At 39.6% G+C, this 8,568-nt stretch overlaps 1 protein-coding gene and 1 pseudogene across 5 annotated transcripts in view; one reads left to right on the forward strand and one right to left on the reverse strand.

Moving 5' to 3' along the window:
* Positions 1-3,382: 3,382 nt before the first annotated feature.
* On the reverse strand, positions 3,383-3,586 carry LOC103745874 (annotated as a pseudogene).
* Positions 3,587-6,133: 2,547 nt separating this feature from the next.
* Positions 6,134-8,568, forward strand: part of Ncoa6 (nuclear receptor coactivator 6) — an 87,756-nt gene continuing 85,321 nt past the window's right edge. For 2 of the 5 annotated variants that reach the window (XM_017801885.2, XM_008847883.3), the window contains exon 1: positions 6,134-6,202. The gene's annotated coding sequence lies outside the window, so the exon portion shown is untranslated. The remainder of the gene's footprint in view (positions 6,203-8,568) is intronic. The other 3 variants (XM_008847882.3, XM_029570828.1, XM_017801886.2) reach the window with 2 other exon arrangements.

The following is an 8,568-nucleotide window of genomic DNA, read 5'->3' on the forward strand; positions in this document are numbered from 1 at the left end:
GCACTGGCTGCTCTTGCAGAGGACCCAGGTTCGATTCCCAGCACCCACATGGCAGCTAACAATCATCCATAACTCCAGTTACATGGGAACCTAACACCCTCTTCTGACTTCACGGGCATTGCATGACACAGGTGAACTTACACACATGCAGACAATACATGCATACACATTAAATAATAAAATAGTTAAAAATAATTTATATAAACTTCTGAATTTCTGACTTGTCTTGGAAATTTAGAAGATCTGACAATACTGAGTTTGTGTTCTTTTATAGCAATAATTAGTGATACTTTCAGAATGTGTTTTCTAGCTCTCCATGGTCTGCAGTACTCTTTTGCTTACTTTTATGGCTCTACAGACATTTGATTTTTTTGCTCGTGAGTTTGAGCCTTTAATGGCTGTGCCAGCTCTACAAACCTTTTTTTTTAAAAAAAATTTTACTTATTATTTTTATTTTATGTGTATGAGTGTTATGCCTGCATGTAGATAAGTGCACCTGTGTCATGCAATGCCCACGGAGGACAGAAGAGGCCTGTCAGGTCCCCTGGAACTGGAGTTACGGACAGTTGTTAGCTGCTAGCCAACCGAACTCTGGCTTCTAAAAACCCAGGTCTTCTGCAAGAACAGTCAGTGTTCTTAACCACTGAGCCATCTCTCCAGCCCCACCTTATTTTTTTTTAATGTTAATGTTATTAAAGTTTTGAATATTGTCTCTCTTAAACCAATAAATACCATATAGGATAAGGTCAAAATGGCCAAAAATTAACATGAGTCTGTGGGCAACCAAATACTAAAATATATTTCTAATGTGGGGCCATACTTGAACATAACGAATGAAATTTCAGTTGTATTGAATTTATAAGATGAGGTAAAATTCAGTTCAGCTCCCTTGGTATTTAAGCATCTACTATGTTTGGGGGATTGTATTATAGTAGAACTCAGCACATTGGTGATAGAACACTTGTTGGCCAACTTTTTGAAATATTGCATTAGATGTCTTTGTACTTCTGATATGGGACTGCTGTTAGAGAACAGTTCCATGAAAGAGGAAACAGGAATTTGTTCTTTGAACATTTAATAAGCCCTACCATGTACACCACAAACTGACTATAACTCTACAGTATTCCAAGATGAATCTAACACAGTTTATGATGAATGTCTGTAATGTATTATGGAGCTAAAATATCACAGTATGGAGCTGAAAGAATGTTAGAATCTCAATACTTGGAGATGACACACTATTTTCCCAATCGATGAAAGCATGACTAGAGTGGTTGGTGTTAAGGAGATAATTAAGAGTCCAGTTTGGGGCTAGTGAGATCACTTAGCAGGGGTCGGTACTTGCCACCTGATGATACAAGTGTGATGATCTGAGTTCAATCCCCAGAACACACCGAAAGGTAGAGGGAGAGAACTGACTCCACAAAGATGTCTTCTTATCTCCACATGCATATATACATATATATACACCACACACACATGCATGTACATTAGTAAATAAAGGTCGAGTTTGCCTGGAAAAAGAGTTGTTATATAGTGTTTTTGGAGATAAGGCTTGAAATGGAGATTGAATGGCAGCAACAGTAATAGATAAAACTAAAAAAGGATAAGTAGCTCACATTTTTTGCATGCTTATTATTTGTTAAATAGATGCTGAGCATTGCACAAGTAGTATTTTATTTGATCCTTATAACTTAGTAAAGAAACCTCTGTTTTTAAATACCTTTTTACAGACCAACCAAGTAGTATAGGTAATAATTGATAAAGAATTTGAGTTCAGGCACTCTAGTTACAAAGCTTGTCTTCCCAATTTCTATATAGTATGCTACCAAATCATGGAACTTTTTTTGTTTTGTTTTTTTGAGTTAGGTTCTCTCTGTGTAGCTCAGGCTAGCTTTGAACTTGAGATTCTCCTTCCCCTCCAGAGTGCTGCCATACATACACCTGGCTCATGGAAGGTTTTGAATACTCTTCTTGTTTTAGGCTGGGAAGTTTGACTTGATTGACTAAAAAGTGGGAAACCATCAAGTTATTGGCCATACAGTGATGTAATGAAAACTATTGGAAAGGAAGCTCCTTTGTGAAGTACAGGACCAACATAGGGAGAAAGAGCCTATCTACTCCCTCCCTGCTCACTAAATTGTCTACTACTTGAGGCCCGGGTAGGGGCTATTCCTGCATTGCCCTTTCCTTCCCTTTGGTACCAGTGTCTACCTATTGTGTAGTTTAGCAAATTTATTTACCTTTTAAAATATGATCTTTTTCTACTTTATCTTATTGTAAAAATTACTTGTGGTGGCTGTGTAGGAGCCCAGCAGATATTTGTTGAGTTAATTATTAAACGTCTAGAGGTGTATATAGATGAGTGTGAAAAACGTGTGGTGGTGTGGTGAAGTTGGACACGGTAGTGCCTGCTTTTTTTTTTTTTTTTTTTTTTTTTTTTTTTTACAGGGTCTCCCTGTAGCCCCAGCTGTCCTGGAATTCACTATGTAGACCCCCAGGGCCTTAAACTCACAGAGATCCTCCTGCCTCTGCCTCCCAAGTGCTGGGATTAATAGGCGTGTACCACCACGCTTGGCACTTTCTCATTTTAAAAATTTTTTATTTTTATTACTCTTAATTATGTAGTATGTGTGTATGTCTCTCTGTGGTTTATATGCATATGAGTTAAGTTACTACAAAGACCAGAGTTGTTGGATCCCCTTGGAGCTCCCTGTAGCCCCAACTGTCCTGGAACTCACTATGTAGACCAGGCTGGCCTTGAACTTACAGAGATCCGCCTGCCTCTGCCTCCCTAGTGCTGGGATTAAAGGTGTGTGCCACCATGCCCGGAGGTAGTGCCTACTTTTAATACTGGCACTCAGGAGGCAGAGGCAGGGGGATGTCTGTGAGATTGTCTAGCAAACTCACAGCCCTAGCTTGGATTCCCAACACTACAAGAAAACATAGAATATGAGTTTTCAATAGAAATATTTGGGATTGTGTTTAACTCATCAGTGTATGTGGAGATGACTCATTCAGAACCATTAAGATCAGAGTGTGAGGGAAAATTTGACTTTGGTGTAGTCATTATATATTGAATGCATACTAGGTGTGGAGGGGTGTGCACAGTTAATGAGTGTATTTGGGCTTCAATATCCATGGAAGATTGATTTCAGACCCTCTTGGATTCCAAAATTCATAGGTGCTCAAACCCTCTATATAAAATGGTATAGTGTTTGCATGTAACTTATACATATCCTCCTAAATACTTGGAATTATCTCTAGATTACTTATAATGCCCAGTACTATATAATTAGTTCTTTTTTTTCCAGGTTCATAATTTATTGTACAAATTGAGTATTACACGATGAGTTGACATTAACTTCTCCAGGCATTGGACTCAACAGATGAGGTTGGACATTTCAGAATCCATTTCTGTTGCTTTCACAGCTGGAGATTTTTTAGGCCTTAACTTGAAATATAACAAAGCAATACCTCCATATATGGCCAGTACACAATTCATTCTGCCAGTGAGAGTATAAGAGTTGAAATATTTTTTAATACTAGTGAACTGGAATTGGCCATCAGTTTCTGGACCTGCCATGACTTTGATCTTTGTCAAGTCACAGATTCCACAGCCAACATTGTCAACAAACTTAGCCACCAACTCCCATAATTAGTTCTTATACTGTATTGTTTAGGGAATAATGAAAAAGAAAAAAGTCCCATGTATTCACTACAGGTGCATTTTTCTTCCTAGTAATTTTTTTCCCTCAGTATATATTTTTAATTGAATTTTTGTGCATTTCATACACTATATCTTAATATTTAGACCCCCTCCCTTATCCCCCATAGGCTCCCCCACCAGATTTCATGCATTCTGTCACATATGTTAAGGCCTATCAAGTCAGATTTGTATACCCAGATGTCCAGTGCGCGTTCATCCACTGGAATCTACTCAGCCTATCTAGAGTCACTCCCTTAAAGAAGATCAACTCCCCCTCACCCAGCAGTGATCAGCCACCAGTAGTTCCTCTGCTAAGGTTGGGGCCTGCTGCCCGTTTCCCCAGTTCTATACTGGGTTTTTGTCTGATTGAGTTTGCATGGGTCTTGTGCATGCTTGTCACCATTGCTGTAAGTTTATATGAGCAAGTTCCTAGAGGCCTGGAAGACTCTGTTTCCTTATGCATCAGCCCTGACTCTTACAATCTTTCTGTCACCTCTTCTGAAATGGTCCCTGAGCCCTGGGTGGCTGAGGTTTAATATAGGAGTCCTATCCAGGGACACTCACTCTGCCATCTTTTATTATCTACATTTTGGCCAGTTGTAGCCTTCAGTGTGCATTGCATTCTGTTTCTAGTATTTTTAATTATTTTTTTTTTTTTTGGTCTTTTTGAGACGGTCTCCCTGTAGCCCCAGCTAGCTTGGAACTCACTTTGTAGACCAGGCTGGCCTTGAACTCACAGAGATCCACTTGCCTCTGCCTCCCAGGTGCTAGGATCAAAGGTGTGCACCACCACGCCCTACTCTGGGCTGCCTTTTAAAATAGTCCTTGAGTTTTTTCAAACCTAAAGAGAACCTGAAATTCTGTTTAGCTACCGCTTTGATGATCTATCCTCTCATGTTAGACTTCTGCTCAGATAGTTATGTACTGCCCCAAATCATACAGCTTTATGGGAAGGCCACAATGAGAACTCAAGGCAAAGCCACCCTGGCATGCAGCCTATCTCTGTATCCATTGTCATGCTGTGTGTCAGTGTAGATAATGCTAGTCCTAGTAGGTGGAGTGGCACACCTGTAATTCTAGTACTTGGGAGGCTGAGGCAGGAAAATTGAGTTTTTTAGGTTAGCCTGGGCTATATAGCTAGATCCTATCTAAAGAAAGAAAGGAAGCAAGCAAGCAAGCTGTGCTATTCTGAATGTGTACCCAGCTGACATTACTATATAAAAATGGATACCAAGGTTAGGAAATGGTTGTATGAACTCTAGGCTCTATTTCATTTCCTTAATATGGTTAGTGAAGCAGCTGTAATAGTGCACAATTGTGAGCCCCAGGCATCTATGTTGTCCATTTATTTCCTTGTTTTTGCGGTTGTCATTTGTACAATTTTTCATAGTATAAATAGAGTAAATATTATGTTAAAATATATGACATTATCAACATATTCACAGTTTAAAACAGAAGGACTATGATTAAGACTATTGGTAAGCTAGGTCAAACCATGAAACCCTTTTGAGACTGTATCTGAGGCTGGTGTGGTGGCGTATGCCTTTAATCCCACCACTCTAGAGGTAGAGGCAGGCAGGCAGATCTCTGTGAGTTAAAGGCCAGCCTGGTCTACATAGCAAAGTTCCAGGCCAGCTGGAGCTACAGGGAGACCTTGTCTCAAAAAGACCAAAAAAAGAAAAAGAGAGACTATATCTGATACATACTTAGTAGAATCTTTCAGGGATTCTTCCCTGGACAAATTCATATTCTCTCTCCCTTTCCTTCCCTGCCTCCATCCCTCCCTCTCTCTTTCCTCTTTCCCCTTCCTTTTTCCCTCCCCCTTTTGAGACAGGGTCTCAAAGTAGTTCACAGGCCAGCCTAGAACTCATTATGTGGCCCAGGCTGTCCTTGGTATATCTGTGGAGTGTTTTTTTTTTTTTTTTTTTTTTTTTTTTTTTTTGTCTTTTTGAGATGGGGTCTCCCGGTAGTTCCAGATGGCCTGGAACTTGCTATGTAGACCAGGCTGGCCTCAAACTCACAGAGATCAGCCTGCCTCTGGCCCCTGAGAGGCAGAACCCACCATGCCCGGCCTATATCTGTTTTAAGTATGTTAATTGGAGTGTAACATTAAGAAAAGTGTACAAACCATAAGGATCATGACTTATAAAGTGAACATGCTGTATAAGTAATCACTACAAAGCTATTTTGAAAATACCTTGAACGTTGTTGGTGATCACAAGCTTTCCCTGTTAAAGCCAGTGGACTGGAGATTACAGATCATCTTGTTTTTTTTTTTTTTCAACTTTTTCTAGAATAAAATTAGAAGGAATTTGGCCTGTCATCAAATTTTACTTTGAATGAGTTTATTGGCTTTATAAAAGTTTAGTCTTTTCTTCTGATTTTTTTCTTCTTCCTCTTTGTCCTTTTTCCTTTTTGTCTAGGTCCTGGGAGGAATGGAGAGGGGTCCTATTGACTACCTTTTCTGAGAGTGTTCTGAGAGTTCTTGAACAGGTCTGTCAATGCTATAGAATACAAGTAAGGGGCTGGAGAGATGACACAGCAGTTAAGAAGACTTTCTATTCTTCCGGAGGACCTGGGTTCAGTTCCCAGCACCCACATGATGGCTAACAACCATCTGTAACTCCAGTTCCAGGGGATCCAACACCCTCTTCTGGCCTTTGTGGGCACACACGTGGTGCACTTACATTTTTGCAGGCAAAACACTCATACACTTTTGAAAAAATGAAAATTTTATTTATAAAAGACTTAGTTTCAACTTAAAGAATTGCATTAGAAATAAACTTTGTTTTTTGGTGGTGCTGGGGATTGAACCTAGTGCCTCATGAATACTAGACAAGCGCTCTACCACTGAGCTATAGCCTCAGTCCACGAACTTTACTTAAACTAGGTGGGGTTTTTTTGGTATTTATTTATTGATTGATTGTGTGGGCATATGCCATGGCACATGTGTGTAGACTAGAAGACAACTTGTAGAAGTTGGTTCTCTCCGTGTACCATGTAGGTTCTGGGGGACTTGAACTCAGTTTGTTAGACTAGGCAGTAGGTTCCCTTATGTGCTGTACTATCTTGCTGGCTTAAACTTTGCTTTAAAAAAGCAGTTATTTTGCTGGGCATGGTGGCACACGCCTTTAATCCCAGCACTTCGGAGGCAGAGGCAGGTGGATCTCTGTGAGTTCAAGGCCAACCTGGTCTACATAGCTAATTCCAGGTCAGCTGGGGCTACAGGGAGACCCTGTCTCAAAAAGACCAAAAAAAAAAAAAAAAGCAGTTATTTTTATCTTAATGTACAACTGGGTGTTTTACTTGGTAAGCAGCATTTGGAAGGTGGGTTAACTAAATATGATCTGCTTAATAGAAAAGCATTTAGCCGTGTGGGTACAAGTCTGTAATTCCAGCACTTGGAAGGCTGAGGCAGTAGAATCATGAGTTGGAGGCTAGCCTGTGCTCTACAATGAGTTCAAGACCAAGGCCTACATAGGGTTGCTGTCTCAACCCCTACCAGCAACAAAGCATCTGAGTCATGTCTTTATCAGTTGTTGAATATATGTAAAATGAGTTCTTTATTCCTTCCATAGAAGGAACCAAGAAAAGATGAAGAGGTTTTAAATTTTTTAATGATCCATGGTTTTAGACAGGAACAGAAATACAGATAAAACCTCCTAAGGACATTGTTTATTTGATCCTTTCTGAGGGTCTCAGAATTCCCAACAACAAAAATAGATCTCAGAAGGGCAAGTGTACGTAGCTGTTGTTTCATTACCAGTTTTTCTCTATGTCATCACCAGTAAGCGTTGCCATCATATGAACAGATGAAAACTAGCTGAGCGTTTTCCCAAACTTTTCTTTACATTGGAATCACCTGTCATCTTGAATTTTTATCATATCCTGTGTCCATTTTAGACACAATAATTGATCCAAAGAGATCCTTTTATTTTTATATATAAACATATGTATAATACATGTCTACACATACTTTTCCCCAATAATTTGTTTTTTCTTCTGTTGTGCTGGGGTTTGAATCCAAGGCCTTGCATGTTCTAGATAAGGGCTAGCCCTCAGCCCTGAGATTTGCTTTTTTAAAAGTCAGTAATAGTAATTGCAATTTTTTTTCCTTAAATTGTCATTTGCTTTAAAGTCTTGAGGGGTTGTTTGCCTTTTTTTTTCCCTTTTGGTCTTTTTGAGTCATGGTCTCTGCCCTTAGCCCCAGGTGGCCTGGAACTCTATATGTAGACCAGGCTGGCTTGGAACTCACAGAGATCTGCCTGCCTCTGCCTCCTGAGTGCTGGGATTAAAGGCATACACCACCACTCCCCACTTGCCTAGCTTTTTACTTAGGTGAGAAGATCTGAACTTAGGTCCTCATACCTGCACAGCAAGCACTGTTACCCACAGAGCCATCTCCCCAGTCCCTAGGAATGCTTTAATCTTGTCAGACTTGTCTTTTTCTGTAATCTTATTTTTCAGAGTTTTCCTGATGACTTATTTTCCTATGACTCTTTAAGAGTTAGGTTGTCTTAATTATAAATTAGAGAGGATTGACACATATGACTCTTTTTACCCAAGTTAGGGTGTCATTTTTATCTAAGTTTCTTTATTTGTCATTCAGAAGTATTTGTGTGTCTTTAGCTGGGCCTGGTGGCACCCTTTAATCCCAGCACTTAGGAGGCAGAGATAGGGAGATCTCTGAGTTCAAGGCCAGCCTGGTCTAATAGTTCCAGGCCAGCTGGGGCTACAGGGAGACTGTCTCAAAAAGACCCCAAAAAAAGTATTTGTGGGTTTTCATCTCTGCCTTTTGCTTTAGTTAATTCTTATTTTATTTATTTATTTATTTATTTATTTATTTATTTATTTATTTA

The sequence above is a fragment of the Nannospalax galili genome, unplaced genomic scaffold (assembly GCF_000622305.1).
Source record: "Nannospalax galili isolate Female #2095 unplaced genomic scaffold, S.galili_v1.0 scaffold724, whole genome shotgun sequence".
Taxonomy (NCBI): domain Eukaryota; kingdom Metazoa; phylum Chordata; class Mammalia; order Rodentia; family Spalacidae; genus Nannospalax; species Nannospalax galili.